The sequence below is a fragment of the Petromyzon marinus genome, chromosome 85 (genome assembly GCF_048934315.1).
Source record: "Petromyzon marinus isolate PM22_M1 ecotype Great Lakes invasive population chromosome 85, UKy_Petmar_22M1.pri1.0, whole genome shotgun sequence".
Classification (NCBI taxonomy): Eukaryota; Metazoa; Chordata; class Hyperoartia; order Petromyzontiformes; family Petromyzontidae; genus Petromyzon; species Petromyzon marinus.
The window spans coordinates 1,464,800-1,489,324 of NC_133750.1; the positions used below are offsets into that span (position 1 = coordinate 1,464,800).

At 39.6% G+C, this 24,525-nt stretch overlaps 1 long non-coding RNA gene across 1 annotated transcript in view; it reads right to left on the reverse strand.

Annotated features, from left to right (window-relative positions):
- Positions 1–24,525, reverse strand: part of LOC142907912 (uncharacterized) — a 217,534-nt gene that overhangs the window by 15,191 nt on the left and 177,818 nt on the right. The gene's annotated exons all lie outside the window — the stretch shown is intronic.

A 24,525-nucleotide genomic window follows, 5' to 3' on the forward strand; every position in this document is an offset into this window, starting at 1 on the left:
TCTTGAGCGTTCCTCATCTTCCCCTCCAGACATTGCCTAGGGAAAGGCGCGTTATGATAATTATAATATTTACAACGATACCACTTTCTCCGTTAGATGAATAACTCGTCAGAGAGAGAGAGAGGAGAGAGAAAGTGTCTTCTACAATCACAGCTGCCGGTGCAGCTGTACCAGATGAATGTGTACCCGATGGAAATTCCTCTGCTATTAGCCATGGACACCTGCACATATTACGTCGCCATAGAAGAAGATTTTAGATCACGTGGAGACCAGAGGACATCCTGGTTGCACCTTACGGCGAACAGGGAATGGCTATGCCTGTTGGCCACCGCTCTACCTGGGCCTACCCTCCACCATGAGTGGTCTTCATCAGAATCAGAATCAGAAAGGGTTTTATTCGCCATGTAAGTTCACACCGACACGGAATTTACTTTGGCAGGATGGTGCATAAATTCAACATATAGGAATCTAAAATCTTAAATAAGTTTTAAACAAGTCTTACTATAATAAGGGTTTAAAGTCTAACACCAACGGGCTGAAGTATATAAAATTAAATAAATATCGAATATAGAATAGCTTTAAGATATAATTTAAAAATAAAAAAATACAAATAGGGTAACATAGTTAATATCGGCAAGGTGTCGTTATGTAGATCAAACATCATTACCAGCAGTGGGCAGGGAAAACGCTGGCCTCAGATATGATGCGCTAGTGGATTTCTAGCACAACGTGCGAACCCCGAGGACACCTACAAATAAAATATATTGAAACCCCTTCCTAGCTGGACTAATAATGGAGCCCTGGGCCAACTCCGCTGAAGGGTCTAGCTCGCCACAATTTCAAAAATAAAATAAAATAAAACGCATCAGCCGCTACGTAAACGATCAGTGTAGTGCATAACGCATCCTTCATTCGTCGCTTGGCGTTTGTGACATCACGACGGTGCTTGTGCCAGGATAGGTGCACTATTAGTCCGTGTGAAATGTCGACAGCTCGCTGGCAGGTCACGCGACTTGACACAGATGTCATGGGTTGACTGAGCGCACTACTCTGGCCGAGAAGATCAACGTAGCCTGGTAGCTTTCACACAGCGTTACGAGGCCGATTAAAAAAACACAACAACAACAACAACATTATTCAGCCGGAATGATTCCGAGTGAGACCTCTGCTCCCTCACCATCATCCCCCACCGCCTCTCCCCCATCCCCTACTACCCCCCCTACCCCCCCTATCACGCTCCCATATCTAAATCCCAGACAACAAAATGAATGTATTCTCCACTTGTGCACAAGGAACCCGCATCTTCTTATAAACATATATTTTGGTTGCACTGTGATGAGATGGCGGTGGTGAGTGAACAAGCACGCCTTCGTGCAAAGAGCCATCTCCACTTCTGTCCACGGGCCAATGATCATCATCGTCCTCATCAAAATTTCAACCTCCTAATTTGGTCACAACACCCCTGATTACAATTGTTAAGGACCTTCACGACGGTGGATAAGCCCAGGTAAGCTACGTGGCCAGTAGTCGGAGACGTTTCATGATCACGTTGGGGGGTACCAACAGAGGAGCCCTTTGGCCCCGACACTGTTTGACATTTCTTTAAGCTTTTCGATTTAAAGCTTTCGTGACTGCAATGATTCATCTTCTTTGGTTCTTTCGGTAAAGTCACGTAGAATGAGAATAAAATAATAAATTGATATTATTGTGTTATTTTATTTTATCAATTTATTATTTTATTCTCATTCTACGTGACTTTACCGAAAGAACCAAAGAAGATTTCTTTAAGCGTTCGTTTCGTTGCACATGAAGGGATTTACCGAGATTGCAGAGTGGCTGACTGATCGCATCGCGGGAGGTGGGATAGGGTAATTGCTCACCCGTAATCGTCTAGAGCCATGGATGATCCACTGCTGGATGACAGACTCCTACGAGCACCTCTCTCTCTCTCTCTCGATCCATCAGTGGGATAGACAGGCAGGGTCGTGACTCACTGGGAGTGGAGAATGGGGGACCTCAGCAGTACTTTGCAGCGCCTGTAAGAAGGTGAAACACAACGCGTTATGCACTGCATGGATATCATGTCAACAGTGTTCACGTAACCAGCGTAAATTATATCTTAAAGCTATTTTATATTCGGTATTTATTCAATTTTATATATATATACTTCAGCCCCTTGGTGTTAGTTAGACTTTTAACCCTTTATTATTATAGTATAAGACTTGTTTGAAACTTATTTAAGATTTTAGATTCCTACATGTTGAATTTATGCACCATCCTGCCAAAGTAAATTCCGTGTCGGTGTGAACTTACATGGCGAATAAAAACCCCTTTCTGATTCTGATTTCTGATAAACTTTCGAGGTAGTCTTTGTCTTATCGACAAAACAACCTGGCGATTTAGCCAAGCCTTAGCCGGTGATTCGCACTGAACCCTATGGGAGCCTCTGTCTGGCAGTATGAGCCTCAGTGATTCGCACAGAACCCTATGGGAACGTTAATCTGCCTCCACGAACCTCAGTGATGAACACTGAACCCGCCGAACTCGATGATGATGATGATGGTGTTGGTAATTATTCTGATCGTGCAACTATGGGTGATGATGGTGGTAGTGGTTGTGTTGTTGTAGTGGCAGTGCCTTTACCTGACTCTCCTCTCCTGAAGAAAAAAGATGCAGACCTCCCTCTGGTGAAAGAAACCTCCACCAGAGGGCGCTCCAGAGAGCCCCTTCGAGAGAGGGAGGGTACTTGGCCTACTCTTCTACGATGGTCAGATGTCTTGGAAGAAGGGGTGGGAGTTACCTGCACGTTACCAAACCGCGCGGGATCTGCCCATCGACTGCCTGTGTTGTAGCTACTTAAACTGCTGGGTTAAGGTCACGTGGGACCCACCCTGAGAGATATGTGGAACTTTCTATTGGTTTAGCAGCCTCACCTGGTCCTCTCTCTCATACATTCCACACCGATTACCTGCGAAGTGGGACTCTTCCATGATGCAATGGTTAGCACACAGGACTAATGGCTGATAAAATAAATACATATATCAAGAGAGCTGTCTTTAAATGGATTAACACTGGGGTGTGTGGCAATTTGAGTGAATAGAGGGAAGTACATTTCATGTTGGAGCTGGAAATCAGTTTAATTAGTTGTTTTGGGAATTTGTTTTCAAACGAATTTTAGGATGAAGAAGGCCCATTTGAGGTGATATAAAGGTGGTAATAATGCGTTCTATAGGAGACGTCAGGGGCAAAGCAGAGGACAGAGAGCTGATTCAGAGGCTAGCTGGTAGATTGTTGCAATAGTCAAAGGTGGGAAGGATGGTGGCTTTGGGCTGTCACAAGATGGAACAGAGGTGGGATAAGGTTTCATTTATCTAGAGGAATCCAACTTCAAATATGTTTTTTTTCATATTGGCTACGTGATTGATGTGGGGGATTGAAGAACAGTTTAAAGTCCAAGATAATAGCTAGATGCTTAAAGTTATCAACCTGTTCAATAGGATGTGAGTTCAGAGGCAAAATTTGCTAAAATGAAGGCAAACTAGGTTTGCAGGAGACAAATAAAAACATGACTTTGAAATTGTTCATGTAGAGGGAGAACAGGATAGGGCAAAGCACAGGGCCTTGTGGAACTATCCTTCGTAATGGGGTCTTTTCAGTTGTAACTGCTCAGATAAGCAGCTGTGGATCCAGTCTATTGAACACTTTGAAAAATGTAGGCATATTACAACATTACATTCTGGTCCACAGTACGGAATGCTTTGGACTGCGTGAGGAACAGAAGGGCACAATGGTTGAGAACTGGTTAAGACAAAGTTCAGCGTATCGATTATGACTTGGGATGGAATAAGTATTTTTTCGCAATGAAATGTTGAGTCTCTCCATATATCTTAAAGAGAGGATCGATATGGAGCGGGAGTTCATTGGGTCACCTGTAACTAGAGCTTGAAGGCAACGTTCCATTGTAAAGGCACAGATATCTCGTGCATGCCACAGGTCAAATACACAATATATAAAACAATAAATAAAAAATTCTCACGACGTTTCGACCATAACTCAAACGGTCGTTTTCAGGTGTGTTGTTTGCATAAATTTATTTTTAAACGGCGCATTTATTTATTTATAATATTTATAATAAATAAATAAATGTCTCCCCCCTCCTCTTTTCAGAATATAGATGGACTAGTCCTGGGTAAACTGCCAAATCGCTGCGCGTGGCGCTAACGTTTTTATAAATAAATAAATGCGCCGTTTAAAAATACATTTATGCAGACCAACACACCTGAAGATGACCGTTTGAGTTATGGTCGAAACGTCGTGAGAATTTTTTTATTTTATTGTTTTATATATATATATATATATTTAATTATTATTTTGTTGTTTCCCTTCAACGTGGTGACTTTACCGAAAAAAAACTAAGGATATGAATTACCGCAGTCACGAAAGCTTTAAATCAAGGTGTTAAGATGTTAAAACCCAAACTGAAACCTTTTTACAAGGAGTGATGTCTGCAATATCCACAATGCATGCGGTCAGAATGAAAAAAACCCCACATACTCTGATAATAATAATCAATGCATTGCCCTTGAAACTGATTGATCCACACCAGAGACAGCTTTCTGTAGAGCCTCGTCTCAAACGGTGTAAGACCAGAAGCCACCAAAAGACCAGAGGACCACGTAAAACCTTAACTGTTTATGGCTGTTCCATCATATCTGCCGGGTACGAGTCCATTTTTCCGAGTTAATTTCCCCCCGCATCCCCAGCGTTTGCCATTGCTGCTACATTGGCATTGTTGATACATTGGCATTGTTGATACATTGGCATTGTTGCTACATTGGCATTGTTGATACATTGGCATTGTTGATACATTGGCATTGTTGATACATTGACATTGTTGATACATTGGCATTGTTATTACATTGGCATTGTTGATACATTGACATTGTTGATACATTGGCATTGTTGTTACATTGGAATTGTTGGCATTGTTGATACATTGGCATTGTTGATACATTGGCATTGTGGATACATTGGTATTGTTGATACATTGGCATTGTTGATACATTGGCATTGTTGATACATTGGCATTGTTGCTTCATTGTTGCTACATTGGCATTGTTGATACATTGGCATTGTTGATACATTGGCATTGTTGTTGATACATTGGCATTGTTGTTGATACATTGGCATTGTTGATACATTGACATTGTTGCTACATTAACATTGTTGATACATTGGCATTGTTGATACATTGGCATTGTTGATACATTGGCATTGTTGATACATTGCCATTGATGCAACATTGGCATTGTTGATACATTGGAATTGTTGCTTCATTGTTGCTACATTGACATTGTTGATACATTGGCATTGTTGATACATTGACATTGTTGATACATTGGCATTGTTGATACATTGGCATTGCTGCTACATTGGCATTGTTGATACATTGGCATTGTTGATACATTGGCATTGTTGATACATTGGCATTGTTGATACATTGGCATTGTTGCTACATTGGCATTGTTGATACATTGGCATTGTTGATGCATTGACATTGTTGATACATTGGCATTGTTGATACATTGGCATTGTTGATACATTGGCATTGATGCTACATTGGCATTGTTGATACATTGACATTGTTGCTTCATTGTTGCTACATTGGCATTGTTGATACATTGGCATTGTTGATACATTGGCATTGTTGATACATTGGCATTGTTGATACATTGGCATTGTTGATACATTGGCATTGTTGATACATTGGCATTGTTGCTTCATTGTTGCTACATTGGCATTGTTGATACATTGACATTGTTGATACATTGGCATTGATGCTGCATTGGCATTGTTGATACATTGGCATTGTTGATACATTGGCATTGTTGATACATTGACATTGTTGATACATTGGCATTATTGATGCATTGGCATTGATGCTACATTGGCATTGTTGCTACATTAACATTGTTGATACATTGACATTGTTGCTACATTGGCATTGTTGTTACATTGACATTGTTGCTACATTGGCATTGCTGATACATTGACATTGTTGATACATTGGCATTGCTGCTATATTGACATTGTTGATGCATTGGCATTGATGCTACATTGGCATTGTTGATACATTGGCATTGTTGATACATTGGCATTGTTGCTTCATTGTTGCTACATTAACATTGTTGATACATTGACATTGTTGCTACATTGACATTGTTGCTACATTGGCATTGTTGATACATTGGCATTGTTGATACATTGGCATTGTTGATACATTGACATTGTTGCTACATTGACATTGTTGATACATTGGCATTCTTGATACATTGGCATTGCTGCTGCATTGGAATTGTTGTTGCTGCATTGGCATTGTTGATACATTGGCATTGTTGATACATTGGCATTGTTGATACATTGACATTGTTGCTACATTGGCATTGTTGATACATTGGCATTGTTGATACATTGACATTGTTGATACATTAACATTGTTGCTACATTAACATTGTTGATACATTGGCATTGATGCTACATTGGCATTGTTGATACATTGGCATTGTTGATACATTGACATTGTTGCTACATTGGCATTGTTGATACATTGGCATTGTTGATACATTGGCATTGTTGATACATTGACATTGTTGCTACATTGACATTGTTGATACATTGGCATTCTTGATACATTGGCATTGCTGCTGCATTGGAATTGTTGTTGCTGCATTGGCATTGTTGATACATTGGCATTGTTGATACATTGGCATTGTTGATACATTGGCATTGTTGATACATTGACATTGTTGCTACATTGACATTGTTGATACATTGGCATTCTTGATACATTGGCATTGCTGCTGCATTGGAATTGTTGTTGATACATTGGCATTGTTGATACATTGGCATTGTTGATACATTGGCATTGTTGATACATTGGCATTGTTGCTACATTGTCATTGTTGATACATTGCCATTGTTGATACATTGACATTGTTGATACATTGGCATTGTTGTTGCTACATTGGCATTGTTGATACATTGGCATTGTTGATACATTGGCATTGTTGATACATTGGCATTGTTGCTACATTGGCATTGTTGATACATTGGCATTGTTGATACATTGGCATTGTTGATACATTGGCATTGTTGCTACATTGGCATTGTTGATACATTGACATTGTTGATACATTGGCATTGTTGTTGCTACATTGGCATTGTTGATACATTGGCATTGTTGATACATTGGCATTGTTGATACATTGGCATTTTTGCTACATTGGCATTGTTGATACATTGACATTGTTGATACATTGGCATTGTTGATACATTGGCATTGTTGTTGCATTGGCATTGTTGATACATTGGCATTGTTGATACATTGACATTGTTGATACATTGGCATTGTTGATACATTGGCATTGTTGCTACATTGGCATTGATGCTACATTGACATTGTTGCTACATTGACATTGTTGATACATTGACATTGTTGCTACATTGGCATTGTTGATACATTGACATTGTTGATACATTGACATTGTTGCTACATTGACATTGTTGATATATTCACATTGTTGCTACATTGACATTGTTGCTACATTGGCATTGTTGATACATTGGCATTGTTGATACATTGGCATTGTTGATACATTGGCATTGTTGATACATTGGCATTGTTGATACATTGACATTGTTGATACATTGGCATTGTTGATACATTGGCATTGTTGATACATTGGCATTGTTGATACATTGGCATTGTTGCTACATTAACATTGATGATACATTGGCATTGTTGCTACATTAACATTGTTGATACATTGGCATTGTTGATACATTGGCATTGTTGATACATTGGCATTGTTGATACATTGGCATTGTTGCTACATTGACATTGTTGCTACATTAACATTGTTGATACATTGGCATTGTTGATACATTGACATTGTTGATACATTGGCAGTGTTGATACATTAACAATGTTGATACATTGGCATTGTTGATACATTGGCATTGTTGCTACATTAACATTGTTGCTACATTAACATTGTTGCTACATTAACATTGTTGATACATTGGCATTGTTGATACATTGGCATTGTTGCTACATTAACATTGTTGCTACATTAACATTGTTGCTACATTAACATTGTTGATACATTGGCATTGTTGCTACATTGGCATTGTTGATACATTGGCATTATTGCTACATTAACATTGTTGCTACATTAACATTGTTGATACATTGGCATTGTTGCTACATTAACATTGTTGCTACATTAACATTGTTGATACATTGGCATTGTTGATACATTGGCATTGTTGCTACATTAACATTGTTGCTACATTATCATTGTTGATACATTGACATTGTTGATACATTGGCATTGTTGCTACATTGGCATTGTTGATACATTGGCATTGTTGCTACATTAACATTGTTGCTACATTAACATTGTTGATACATTGGCATTGTTGCTACATTAACATTGTTGATACATTGGCATTGTTGCTACATTAACATTGTTGCTACATTAACATTGTTGATACATTGGCATTGTTGATACATTGACATTGTTGATACATTGGCATTGTTGCTACATTAACATTGTTGATACATTGGCATTGTTGCTACATTAACATTGTTGATACATTGGCATTGTTGATACATTGCATTGTTGCTACATTAACATTGTTGCTACATTAACATTGTTGATACATTGGCATTGTTGCTACATTAACATTGTTGATACATTGGCATTGTTACTACATTAACATTGTTGATACATTGGCATTGTTGATACATTGGCATTGTTGATACATTGACATTGTTGCTACATTGACATTGTTGATACATTGGCATTCTTGATACATTGGCATTGCTGCTGCATTGGAATTGTTGTTGCTGCATTGGCATTGTTGATACATTGGCATTGTTGATACATTGGCATTGTTGATACATTGGCATTGTTGATACATTGACATTGTTGCTACATTGACATTGTTGATACATTGGCATTCTTGATACATTGGCATTGCTGCTGCATTGGAATTGTTGTTGATACATTGGCATTGTTGATACATTGGCATTGTTGATACATTGGCATTGTTGATACATTGGCATTGTTGCTACATTGTCATTGTTGATACATTGGCATTGTTGATACATTGACATTGTTGATACATTGGCATTGTTGTTGCTACATTGGCATTGTTGATACATTGGCATTGTTGATACATTGGCATTGTTGATACATTGGCATTGTTGCTACATTGGCATTGTTGATACATTGGCATTGTTGATACATTGGCATTGTTGATACATTGGCATTGTTGCTACATTGGCATTGTTGATACATTGACATTGTTGATACATTGGCATTGTTGTTGCTACATTGGCATTGTTGATACATTGGCATTGTTGATACATTGGCATTGTTGATACATTGGCATTGTTGCTACATTGGCATTGTTGATACATTGACATTGTTGATACATTGGCATTGTTGATACATTGGCATTGTTGTTGCATTGGCATTGTTGATACATTGGCATTGTTGATACATTGACATTGTTGATACATTGGCATTGTTGATACATTGGCATTGTTGCTACATTGGCATTGATGCTACATTGACATTGTTGCTACATTGACATTGTTGATACATTGACATTGTTGCTACATTGGCATTGTTGATACATTGACATTGTTGATACATTGACATTGTTGCTACATTGACATTGTTGATATATTCACATTGTTGCTACATTGACATTGTTGCTACATTGGCATTGTTGATACATTGGCATTGTTGATACATTGGCATTGTTGATACATTGGCATTGTTGATACATTGGCATTGTTGATACATTGACATTGTTGATACATTGGCATTGTTGATACATTGGCATTGTTGATACATTGGCATTGTTGATACATTGGCATTGTTGCTACATTAACATTGATGATACATTGGCATTGTTGCTACATTAACATTGTTGATACATTGGCATTGTTGATACATTGGCATTGTTGATACATTGGCATTGTTGATACATTGGCATTGTTGCTACATTGACATTGTTGCTACATTAACATTGTTGATACATTGGCATTGTTGATACATTGACATTGTTGATACATTGGCAGTGTTGATACATTAACAATGTTGATACATTGGCATTGTTGATACATTGGCATTGTTGCTACATTAACATTGTTGCTACATTAACATTGTTGCTACATTAACATTGTTGATACATTGGCATTGTTGATACATTGGCATTGTTGCTACATTAACATTGTTGCTACATTAACATTGTTGCTACATTAACATTGTTGATACATTGGCATTGTTGCTACATTGGCATTGTTGATACATTGGCATTGTTGCTACATTAACATTGTTGCTACATTAACATTGTTGATACATTGGCATTGTTGCTACATTAACATTGTTGATACATTGGCATTGTTACTACATTAACATTGTTGCTACATTAACATTGTTGATACATTGGCATTGTTGATACATTGACATTGTTGATACATTGGCATTGTTGCTACATTAACATTGTTGATACATTGGCATTGTTGCTACATTAACATTGTTGATACATTGGCATTGTTGATACATTGCATTGTTGCTACATTAACATTGTTGCTACATTAACATTGTTGATACATTGGCATTGTTGCTACATTAACATTGTTGATACATTGGCATTGTTACTACATTAACATTGTTGATACATTGGCATTGTTGATACATTGGCATTGTTGATACATTGACATTGTTGCTACATTGACATTGTTGATACATTGGCATTCTTGATACATTGGCATTGCTGCTGCATTGGAATTGTTGTTGCTGCATTGGCATTGTTGATACATTGGCATTGTTGATACATTGGCATTGTTGATACATTGGCATTGTTGATACATTGACATTGTTGCTACATTGACATTGTTGATACATTGGCATTCTTGATACATTGGCATTGCTGCTGCATTGGAATTGTTGTTGATACATTGGCATTGTTGATACATTGGCATTGTTGATACATTGGCATTGTTGATACATTGGCATTGTTGCTACATTGTCATTGTTGATACATTGGCATTGTTGATACATTGACATTGTTGATACATTGGCATTGTTGTTGCTACATTGGCATTGTTGATACATTGGCATTGTTGATACATTGGCATTGTTGATACTTTGGCATTGTTGCTACATTGGCATTGTTGATACATTGGCATTGTTGATACATTGGCATTGTTGATACATTGGCATTGTTGCTACATTGGCATTGTTGATACATTGACATTGTTGATACATTGGCATTGTTGTTGCTACATTGGCATTGTTGATACATTGGCATTGTTGATACATTGGCATTGTTGATACATTGGCATTGTTGCTACATTGGCATTGTTGATACATTGACATTGTTGATACATTGGCATTGTTGATACATTGGCATTGTTGTTGCATTGGCATTGTTGATACATTGGCATTGTTGATACATTGACATTGTTGATACATTGGCATTGTTGATACATTGGCATTGTTGCTACATTGGCATTGATGCTACATTGACATTGTTGCTACATTGACATTGTTGATACATTGACATTGTTGCTACATTGGCATTGTTGATACATTGACATTGTTGATACATTGACATTGTTGCTACATTGACATTGTTGATATATTCACATTGTTGCTACATTGACATTGTTGCTACATTGGCATTGTTGATACATTGGCATTGTTGATACATTGGCATTGTTGATACATTGGCATTGTTGATACATTGGCATTGTTGATACATTGGCATTGTTGATACATTGGCATTGTTGATACATTGGCATTGTTGATACATTGGCATTGTTGCTACATTAACATTGATGATACATTGGCATTGTTGCTACATTAACATTGTTGATACATTGGCATTGTTGATACATTGGCATTGTTGATACATTGGCATTGTTGATACATTGGCATTGTTGCTACATTGACATTGTTGCTACATTAACATTGTTGATACATTGGCATTGTTGATACATTGACATTGTTGATACATTGGCAGTGTTGATACATTAACAATGTTGATACATTGGCATTGTTGATACATTGGCATTGTTGCTACATTAACATTGTTGCTACATTAACATTGTTGCTACATTAACATTGTTGATACATTGGCATTGTTGCTACATTGGCATTGTTGCTACATTAACATTGTTGCTACATTAACATTGTTGCTACATTAACATTGTTGATACATTGGCATTGTTGCTACATTGGCATTGTTGCTACATTAACATTGTTGCTACATTAACATTGTTGATACATTGGCATTGTTGCTACATTAACATTGTTGCTACATTAACATTGTTGATACATTGGCATTGTTGATACATTGGCATTGTTGCTACATTAACATTGTTGCTACATTAACATTGTTGATACATTGACATTGTTGATACATTGGCATTGTTGCTACATTGGCATTGTTGATACATTGGCATTGTTGCTACATTAACATTGTTGCTACATTAACATTGTTGATACATTGGCATTGTTGCTACATTAACATTGTTGATACATTGGCATTGTTGCTACATTAACATTGTTGCTACATTAACATTGTTGATACATTGGCATTGTTGATACATTGACATTGTTGATACATTGGCATTGTTGCTACATTAACATTGTTGATACATTGGCATTGTTGCTACATTAACATTGTTGATACATTGGCATTGTTGATACATTGCATTGTTGCTACATTAACATTGTTGCTACATTAACATTGTTGATACATTGGCATTGTTGCTACATTAACATTGTTGATACATTGGCATTGTTACTACATTAACATTGTTGATACATTGACATTGTTGATACATTGGCATTGTTGATACATTGGCATTGTTGCTACATTAACATTGTTGCTACATTAACATTGTTGATACATTGGCATTGTTGCTACATTCACATTGTTGCTACATTAACATTGTTGATACATTGGCATTGTTGCTACATTAACATTGTTGATACATTGGCATTGTTGATACATTGGCATTGTTGCTACATTAACATTGTTGCTACATTAACATTGTTGATACATTGGCATTGTTGCTACATTAACATTGTTGATACATTGGCATTGTTACTACATTAACATTGTTGCTGCATTGCCATTGTTGCTACATTGGCATTGTTGATACATTGGCATTGTTGATACATTGGCATTGTTGCTACATTAACATTGTTGCTACATTAACATTGTTGATACATTGACATTGTTGATACATTGGCATTGTTGCTACATTGGCATTGTTGATACATTGGCATTGTTGCTACATTAACATTGTTGCTACATTAACATTGTTGATACATTGGCATTGTTGCTACATTAACATTGTTGATACATTGGCATTGTTGCTACATTAACATTGTTGCTACATTAACATTGTTGATACATTGGCATTGTTGATACATTGACATTGTTGATACATTGGCATTGTTGCTACATTAACATTGTTGCTACATTAACATTGTTGATACATTGACATTGTTGCTACATTAACATTGTTGATACATTGGCATTGTTACTACATTAACATTGTTGATACATTGACATTGTTGATACATTGGCATTGTTGATACATTGGCATTGTTGCTACATTAACATTGTTGCTACATTAACATTGTTGATACATTGGCATTGTTGCTACATTAACATTGTTGCTACATTAACATTGTTGATACATTGGCATTGTTGCTACATTAACATTGTTGATACATTGGCATTGTTGATACATTGGCATTGTTGCTACATTAACATTGTTGCTACATTAACATTGTTGATACATTGGCATTGTTGCTACATTAACATTGTTGATACATTGGCATTGTTACTACATTAACATTGTTGCTGCATTGCCATTGTTGCTACATTGGCATTGTTGATACATTGGCATTGTTGATACATTGGCATTGATGATACATTGGCATTGTTGATAGATTGACATTGTTACTACATTGGCATTGTTGATACATTGGCATTGTTGATACATTGACATTGTTGATACATTGACATTGTTGCTACATTAACATTGTTGATACATTGGCATTGTTGATACATTGACATTGTTGATACATTGTTGCTACATTGACTTTGTTGCTGCATTGGCATTGCTGCTACATTGGCACTCGTGCACCGCCCGTGCTCCTGATGCTGTTGATACCCTTGGGATATGCCCAGCCCCAGACCTTTATAAACAGTTTGCCTTTAGAGGCTGACTCCTTTGCCTGATGACGGCCGCTTGTGTTGCGATGGGGACGTCTTGATTTGATTCATTTTATTGTATCTCTAGCTACGTGACTTTGGCGAAACGACCAAAGAGTATGGAGTCCTCCAGTCACGAAAGCTTAAAATCAAGATAATCGCCCCTACTGTTGAATGAAGTAGACTATGGCCAAAAGTTCCCAGCGAGTAACACAATACCGCTGTTCACAATAAAGGTTTTTTTTGGGTTAGATTAGATCTAACGCGTTTGCTTATAAGTGTGTCGTAACCCTCCACCACCCGACGCGGCCAATCAGCAAAAAAAAAAGGTGTCACGTTGACAAAAAGACAAAAACTAGTTCGCCTACTTTAGCCCCTCATCGGTGGTGGTGTTGAAGAGTGAATCCACAACTTTGACAGCTTGAGTTGTACTGTGACGTTCCGCTGGTAAATACATCACCGGCATCGTCATCGGGAAAATTCGCCGGAATGGTAAAGCCCTCTCTCAACGTCATCATTTCGACTCATTTCGTATTCAAACTGTTCAGAGTCATCGTCTTTGGTTCTTTCGGTAAAGTCACCACCACCACCACCACGTAGAATGAGAATGAAATAATAATAAATTGATAAAATAAAACAACATAACGCAATAATATTCTCACGACGTTTCATTTCGTATTCAAACTGTTCAGAGTCATCGTCTTTGGTTCTTTCGGTAAAGTCACCACCACCACCACCACGTAGAATGAGAATGAAATAATAATAAATTGATAAAATAAAACAACATAACGCAATAATATTCTCACGACGTTTCGGCCACAACACAAGCGGCCTTGATCAGGCGAAGGGGACGAGACTGGTCTGGTAGGACAGCGCTGGAGTGTTCAGAGTTATTAATTAATTACTTCCACTAAAGCCGATGTGTCAACAAGCCAACGGTGGGCTGGCAATCAATGAATCAATCTCGGCGCACCCGCGCCGAGATTTGGTGTGTCACACCAAAACACTGATTTATATTTAAAGCTTTCGTGACTGCAATGATTCATCTTCTTTGGTTCTTTCGGTAAAGTCACCACCCACCCACCCACCCACGTAGAATGAGAATAAAATAATAATAAATTGATAAAAATAAAATAACACGCTAATAACATTCTCACAATAATATTCTAGTGAGAATATTATTATTATCGTGTTATTTTATTTTTATCAATTTATCATTATTTTATTCTCATTCTACGTGGTGGTGGTGGTGGTGGTGGGTGGTGGGTGGTGACTTTACCGAAAGAACCGAAGCAGACTGATTTATAGTCATCCACAGACTCTCTCTTCACACGTGCTCAATCACAACACGTCACGACGTCGGCCTACGCTTAGATTTATTTCCCGGAGCGACGAGGCGACTCCCTCTCCTCCTCCTCCTCCTCCTCCTCCCCGCTCTCTCCGCGTATGGCCTCCTCCAGCCAGCCGCCCCTTCCTCCCACATCACCTGACCCCGTCGCAGAGTTACGCCTATCCGCCCCCCCCCTACCGCGGAAGCTCGATCCGACTCAATTCGCCTCCCTTTCCCGTGCCCGCTCACCTCTTCAGCTGCCCCCGATGGGGCTGGGGAAGATGCTCGCCCCTGGTGGGGCTGTTTTTTGTCCCTCCTGACCGATGATTGTCGGCTCCACCCTGCACGGCGTCGCTCCAGAAGGACTCCGATCCAATTCATCCTCCCCCCACCCCCCTCCACCACCGGGTCACGTGACGTCATCCTGCTCATCCAATCGAATCCTCTTTGCGGCCGTTTTGAGCGCTCTGGCCGTTTTTTTGTGGAGCGGGAGGGGGGGAGGGAGGGGAGGATTGTTAATGTAAAAATTAACAATTGAATGCAAAGTCCATGATTGGCCTAGTCGATAGCAAAGGATTTGGATGCTAGAGGGGAGTTATAAGGGGCTTAAAATCAGACCTCAAGATCATTTCGAGAGGGATTTTTTTCTGAGGATAGACGCTCGACTCCTCGCTCTGCAGATTTCCCTTCTCCTGCGAGACTCAGCCTGGCGAGCACGATTGCTTGGCCACTGGTTGGCGACTTTGCTTCGGGAGAGTTCGTGGCGATCTCTTCAGACGGGTTACAGGGACATCGATACACCGTGCATCAACAAGTAAGTGTCTTTGTTAGTGGATAACCTGGTAATCGCGTGTGTAGTCCGTCTCACGGGGCTTTACTGGGTCTCGGTTGGACGTTCGTGAGAGTTTGCTTTTTGGCGATTTGAGCCACGCAGCTTAGAGGGCGCCGTTAACTCTCAACAACACCCGCGACTGTTACTCTGCTCTGTAGAATCAGTCACATGGAGCAGATGAACTCTCCACAGTGCCACACACACACGGGCGAGAAGCCGTTCAATTGCTCTGTGTGTGGGAAGGCATTTTAACGGAAATCAACTCTGAGCAGACACCAGAAAACACACACGGGCGAGAAGCCATTCAATTGCTCTGTGTGTGGGTAGGCATTTGCACAGAAATCACATCTTCAGAGTCACCAGAAAACTCACACGGGCGAGAAGCCATTCACTTGCTCTGCGTGTGGGAAGGCATTTGCATGGAAATCAAATCTTCACAGTCACCAGAAAATTCACACGGGATGCCTGGATGTAGTGGAGGTAATGAGTCCTGGCAACAATTACTCTTTCGACCTCATGCAGGTGGATGCTGAGAAATCGCTGCTGGAGTGGCTGGAGGGTCAAAGTTTTGAGGACTTCTGTTGACTCTTGAAGTCCTGGAATGTGCATGTTTGTGTCTCTGTTAGTTCAATCGATAAGGTATACATTATTACTTCCGTGATTTCCAGTACTCCAAGCTAGAGCGAAGTTGTGAATGCTCTATGATGTGTTGGAATAAAAAGTCTTCCTTTTAAGCTCCAGAGGTGTTCACTTATTTCAGGATGACAACAATTTTATACTTCCATAGATGCGTTGCTTCGTCTGGTGGTTGTATCATCGGCACTGTTAAATGTGTGGTGTTTATGGTAGAAGGTGCCACGTGTTGTCATCTTCTCACAGCTACTTGAGTGTTGAAGTTTATTCTAGACTTCGTCACGTTAAGGTGGTGCTTTGTAGTCATATCGGATTACTTGTTGATGTTGTGTGATGCACAGTGGTTGTGAGGTGGTCCAATTCCTGATTTTACTGTCGTGACTAAGTGGCCTTGTTGAGCTAAAGTTGGAGAAAGACTGTCATCATAACGTCGCCATTGATTTAATTTTATTTATTGTTTGATTAAAAAGCTTCTTCAAAGTGTCTGTTTCAGAATGTGCGTTCGTTGTTCCTGTGTTTGATGGCTTGGACTAGTGGACGAATGGCTTCAGTCGATATAGACGTCAATTGGGAAGGATTAAGACGTTCACGTGTTTGATTTTGAGAATATTTTATAACTGTTGAATTAATGAAAGTGAAATAATTTTCCTAGTTCCTTAACTGTTTGAGTAAAGCGAATTAATAAAGATTTTGTCGGGAGGTTTTAACGTTGATATTGTTGCAGATTAATAAAGTCCTGATTTGTATTTAAAGATGACTGATCGTACATTATTGCTACCATATCCTTCCTTAAAAAGTACATGGACGAGTAGACATTCACACACGAGTGTGCATCCCAACACGACTGTATATATATACAGCGGTGTGCATTCACACACGAGTGTGCATATACAGGGGTGTACATACATACAGACATACAACGCAGTGTACATACACAGCAGTGTACGAACACAAGGATTGCGTTCCACTGCGAACACGCACGATTGTACCTGCATACATACACACATCCAAATCCTTTGTTCTCGATAGGCCAAATCGAGAACAAAGGATTTGGATGCTAGAGGGGAGTTATAAGGGGCTTAAAATCAGACCTCAAGATCATTTCGAGAGGATTTTTTCTGAGGATAGACGCTCGACTCCTCGCTCTGCAGATTTCCCTTCTCCTGCGAGACTCAGCCTGGCGAGCACGATTGCTTGGCGACTGGTTGGCGACTTTGCTTCGGGAGAGTTCGTGGCGATCTCTTCAGACGGGATACAGGGTCATCGATACACCGTGCATCAACAAGTAAGTGTCTTTGTTAGTGGATAACCTGGTTAATAGTGTGTGTAGTCCGTCTCACGGGGCGTTACTGGGTCTCGGTTGGACGTTCGTGAGAGTTTGCTTTGTGGCGATTTGAGCCACGCAGCTTAGAGGGCGCCGTTAACTCTCAACAACACCCGCGACTGTTACTCTGCTCTGTAGAATCAGTCACATGGAGCAGATGAACTCTCCACAGTGCCACACACACACGGGCGAGAAGCCGTTCAAGTGCTCTGTTTGTGGGAAGGCATTTGCACGGAAAACAATTCTTAACAGACACCAGAAAACACACACGGGCGAGAAGCCATTCAATTGTTCTGTTTGTGGGAAGGCATTTGCAGAGAAATCATCTCTTAACAGACACCATAAAACACACACGGGTGAGAAGCCATTCAATTGTTCTGTGTGTGGGAAGGCATTTGCACGGAAAACAACTCTTAACAGACACCATAAAACACACACGGGCGAGAAGCCATTCAATTGTTCTCCGTTGGAGAGGACACGGTCATCACCCCGAAACAAGCATGCGAAGATCCGCAATGAGAGTGAAGTGAAATCAAAAGGTGAAATGCAAAGTGCTGCAGTGAGTCCTGAACAAAATGAATCTGTCGACCCTATACAGGTGAATCCTGAGAGATGCCTGGATGTAGTGGATGTAATGACTCCTGGCAACAATTCCACTTTCGACCTCATGCAGTTGGATCCTGAGAGATTGCTGGATGTAATGAGCCCTGACCACAATTCCTCTTTCGACGCCATGCAGGTGGATGCTGAGAAATGGCTGCTGGAGTGGCTGGAGGGTCAAAGTGTTGAGTACTTCTGTTAACTCTTGAAGTCCTGGAATGTGCATGTTTGTGTCTCTGTTAGATCAATCAATAAGGTTCAAATGATTACTTCCGTACTCCAAGCCAGAGTGATGTTGTGAATGCTCTATGATGTGTTCGGAAAAAAAGGAATTCCTTTTAAGTTCCAGAAGTGTTCACTTATTTCAGGATGACAACAATTTTATACTTCGATAGATGCGTTGCTTCGTCTGGTGGTTGTATCATCGGCACTGTTAAACGTGTGGTGTTTATGGTAGAAGGTGCCCCGTGTTGTCATCTTCTCATCGCTACTTGAGTGTTGAAGTTCCTTCTAGACTTCGTCACGTTAAGGTGGTGCTTTGTAGTCATTTCGGATTACTTGTTGATGTGGTGTGATGCACAGTGGTTGTGAGGTGGGCCAATTCCTGATTTTACTGTCGTGACTAAGTGGCCTTGTTGAGCTAAAGTTGGAGAAAGACTGTGATCATAACGTTGCCATATATTTTAAACATTTTTCCTTAATTTCTTTATTGTTTGATTTAAAAAAAAATACTTCAAAGTGTCGGTTTCAGAATGTGTGTTCGTTGTTCCTATGTTTGATGGCTTGGACTTGTGGACGAATGGCTTCAGTCGATAAGGACGTCAATTTGGAAGGATTAAGACGTTTCCGTGTTTGATTTTGAGAATATTTTATGACTGTAGAATTAATGAAAGTGAAATTATTTTCATAGTTCCTTAACTTGTTTGAAAAAGCGAATTAATAAAGATTTTGATGCGAGTTTTAACGTTGATATTGTTGCAGATTAATAAAGTCCTGATTTGTGTTTTTAAAGATGACTGATCGTAAATTATTGCTACCATTTCCTTCCTTAAAAAGAACATGGACGAGTTGACATTCACACACGAGTGTGCATCCTAACACGACTGTTTATATATATAGCGGTGTGCATTCACACACGAGTGTGCATATACAGGGGTGTACATACATACAGACATACAACGCAGTGTACATTCACAGCAGTGTACGAACACAAGGATTGCGTTCCACTGCGAACACGCACGATTGTACCTGCATACACACACATACGTATACGGGTTTTCATTCTCAGAAGAAGAGCCACTCCATGTTGTTTGGCATTCCCCTGCCACGAATAAAGTTCTGTATTAACAACCTTCAACTTCATCGGCGTTCCCGGTCGGTAACGCTGTGGTGGATAAGAGCAATGTCCTTGAGGGAGGTCTCGTAGCCACCACAGCGGCCCACGAGGTCTCTGGACGGGTGCGAGGTGCTGGTACCACCTCCATATTCAATGCAGTTACCGTAACAAAAACACGTCCAAAATATAAAACACGTGCATAAATATTGAGCACATACACAAGAGTATACATACACACTGAAGACTAAATATGGATGATTGACTTTTTTGCAGTACGTTATGTTAAACCACGTTTACAAGCTAATCTATTCCGCTGATTACTCAAAGTTTATGACTTAAATTATAACATATCAACCTCGTTTTCTAGAAACACCCCGCTCAACACGAGTGTCCTTAAATATATTTATGACTCAAAGTCAGTACGGTATAAATTTGCACCTCTTAGTCCAAATCAAACTGGACAACAGCATTTTGATTCTTTAGACTATATGTCGTTGTTTAATCCTTTAAACTTGCAGCAGTGTAGAGGACATTGCGGGGTGAATATTAGCACATCAACAGGAAGCACGGAATTATGCATGGAGATGTACATCTTTATTCAAACAGAAGCGTACAATTATTCAGTGGGATGTACATACTTATTAAGGTTTAATTACAATGGCCAGATTAGCTAAGCCGATCTTGACTCCGCTGGTACCAGTCATCGGTAAGTCCACTCAGCTCCACGTCCTCCTGTACCACGTCACTCCATCTCTTCTCTAGCCCGTGCCGCGCCCGCTTAGCCCCCTCAATCCGGCCAAACAAAAGCTGTTTCGGCATGCGGTGGCTGGGCATGCGGGCTACATGACCCAGCCATCGCAGCCTTGCCCGCCGGAGGAGCTCACCGATGGGACCTTGCCCAGATCTTTCGAGATTTTGTGAGCTCCTCACACAATCCAGCCTGGTTAAACCCAGGATGGATCGTAGGCAGGCCAGCCTAAATGTTTCTAACCGGCGAAGATGTTCCATTAGGGGGGTCCACGTTTCGCAAGCGTAGAGAAGGGAGGGAATGACCGTGGCCGAGAAGACCTGAAGCTTAGTGCGGAGCGACAGACCAGGTAGCTTCCACACAGCGTTACACAACCGATGAAAAGATATTGCCGCTCGACTGATTCGGAGTGAGACCTTTGCTGTGAAATCGGAGCCGGTCATAAGCACACTGCCCAGGTATGGGAAACTCTCCACTCTCTCCACAACTGCCCCATCACCGATTGGGAGTTGTGGAGAGGCTGGAGTGTCCGATGGTACAAAATACCCAGGCATACAAAGACAAACACAAAGATCCCCCATATAGCCCGTAACAGACTGTAGGGGCAAGTGCTGTTAGCGAGCACCAGCTATGAAGGCCGGAACGGTACACGAGGGGGTGGGTGGCCAGCACCACGCCCGACCGCCTTTGTCTCCCCGGTGGCGATGTTTACACACCGCTACACCAGGTACTCATTTGAGGCTGAGTCGACCTAGGGGAGGCCCGGGACCGGTTCAGATAATCGTCACTGGTGGTGTTGGCCGTGAGCGGGAATCGAACCCGGGTCGCCAGGATCATAGCGCAGCGTAGCGCTAACCACTACACTACCGCTCCCCACACCCAGGCATACAACACCAACAACAACCGCCATTCGCCACTAAGTGGCGGTGACGTCACCACGACGCTTGTGCCAGGCTATGTGCACCCTGAGGCCACGTGAAGTGTCGAACGCCCGCTGGCAGGAGGTCACGGGGCAGACCCAGCAGGTGCCACGGGTCGACTGACTGAGATGACTGGCTGATGCACCACCTGTGCCCCCTACTGTGCCAACCTGCTGTGCTTTAGCCACCCGGCGCTCCGCTCGCTGTTGTGAGCGTCGCTCCTCCGCCCTCCGTTGTTGTTGGAGGGCGACTGCCTCCAACTGCCCAGTAGCGTCCTTCACGAGCCTCCTCCACAGAGGCCGATCTTGACACCGCTGGTACCAGTCATCGGCAAGTCCACTCAGCTCCACGTCCTCCTGTACCACATCACTCCATCTCTTCTCTAGCCCGTGCTGCGCCCCAGGCATTCACACACGGGTGGACATGCATACAAGAGTGTGCATACACAACAGGAGCGTGCATACACAGCAGTTGATAATCAAGGTTTTTTTTTTGGGTTAGATTAGATCGCGTTTATTTATAAATGTGTCGTAACCCTCCACCACCCGACACGGCCAATCAGCAACAACAAAAAGTGTCACGTTGACAAAAGACGAAAATAGTTCACTACTTAAGAAGTGAATTACTACTTAGTAGTGAATTACTACTTAGTAGTGAATTACTACTTAGTAGTGAATTACTACTTAGTAGTGAATTACTACTTAGTAGTGAATTATTAGTCTTTACTACTTAGTAGTGAATTACTACTTAGTAGTGAATTATTTGTCTTTACTACTTAGTAGTGAATTACTACTTAGTAGTGAATTACTACTTAGTAGTGAATTACTACTTAGTAGTGAATTACTACTTAGTAGTGAATTATTAGTCTTTACTACTTAGTAGTGAATTACTACTTAGTAGTGAATTACTACTTAGTAGTGAATTACTAATTAGTAGTGAATTATTTGTCTTTACTACTTAGTAGTGAATTACTACTTAGTAGTGAATTACTACTTAGTAGTGAATTACTACTTAGTAGTGAATTATTAGTCTTTACTACTTAGTAGTCAATTACTACTTGGTAGTGAATTACTACTTAGTAGTGAATTACTACTTAGTAGTGAATTACTACTTAGTAGTGAATTATTTGTCTTTACTACTTAGTAGTGAATTACTACTTAGTAGTGAATTACTACTTAGTAGTGAATTACTACTTAGTAGTGAATTATTTGTCTTTACTACTTAGTAGTGAATTACTACTTAGTAGTGAATTACTACTTAGTAGTGAATTACTACTTAGTAGTGAATTATTTGTCTACACTACTTAGTAGTGAATTACTACTTAGTAGTGAATTACTACTTAGTAGTGAATTACTACTTAGTAGTGAATTATTTGACTTTACTACTTAGTGGTGAATTACTACTTAGTAGTGAATTACTACTTAGTAGTGAATTACTACTTAGTAGTGAATTATTTGTCTTTACTACTTAGTAGTGAATTACTACTTAGTAGTGAATTACTACTTAGTAGTGAATTATTAGTCTTTACTACTTAGTAGTGAATTACTACTTAGTGGTGAATTATTTGTCTTTACTACTTAGTAGTGAATTACTACTTAGTAGTGAATTACTACTTAGTAGTGGATTACTACTTAAGTAGTGAATTGCTACTTAGTAGTGAATTATTAGTCTTTACTACTTAGTAGTGAATTACTACTTAAGTAGTGAATTATTAGTCTTTACTACTTAGTAGTGAATTACTACTTAGTAGTGAATTATTTGTCTTTACTACTTAGTAGTCAATTACTACTTGGTAGTGAATTACTACTTAGTAGTGAATTACTACTTAGTAGTGAATTACTACTTAGTAGTGAATTACTACTTAGTAGTGAATTACTACTTAGTAGTGAATTACCACTTAGTAGTGAATTACTACTTAGTAGTGAATTATTTGTCTTTACTACTTAGTAGTGAATTACTACTTAGTAGTGAATTACTACTTAGTAGTGAATTATTTGTCTTTACTACTTAGTAGTGAATTACTACTTAGTAGTGAATTACTACTTAGTAGTGAATTATTTGTCTTTACTACTTAGTAGTGAATTACTACTTAGTAGTGAATTACTACTTAGTAGTGGATTACTACTTAGTAGTGAATTACTACTTAGTAGTGAATTATTTGTCTTTACTACTTAGTAGTGAATTACTACTTAGTAGTGAATAACTACTTAGTAGTGAATTACTACTTAGTAGTGAATTATTTGTCTTTACTACTTAGTAGTGAATTACTACTTAGTAGTGAATTACTACTTAAGTAGTGAATTATTTGTCTTTACTACTTAGTAGTGAATTACTACTTAGTAGTGAATTATTTGTCTTTACTACTTAGTAGTGAATTACTACTTAGTAGTGAATTATTTGTCTTTACTACTTAGTAGTCAATTACTACTTGGTAGTGAATTACTACTTAGTAGTGAATTACTACTTAGTAGTGAATTACTACTTAG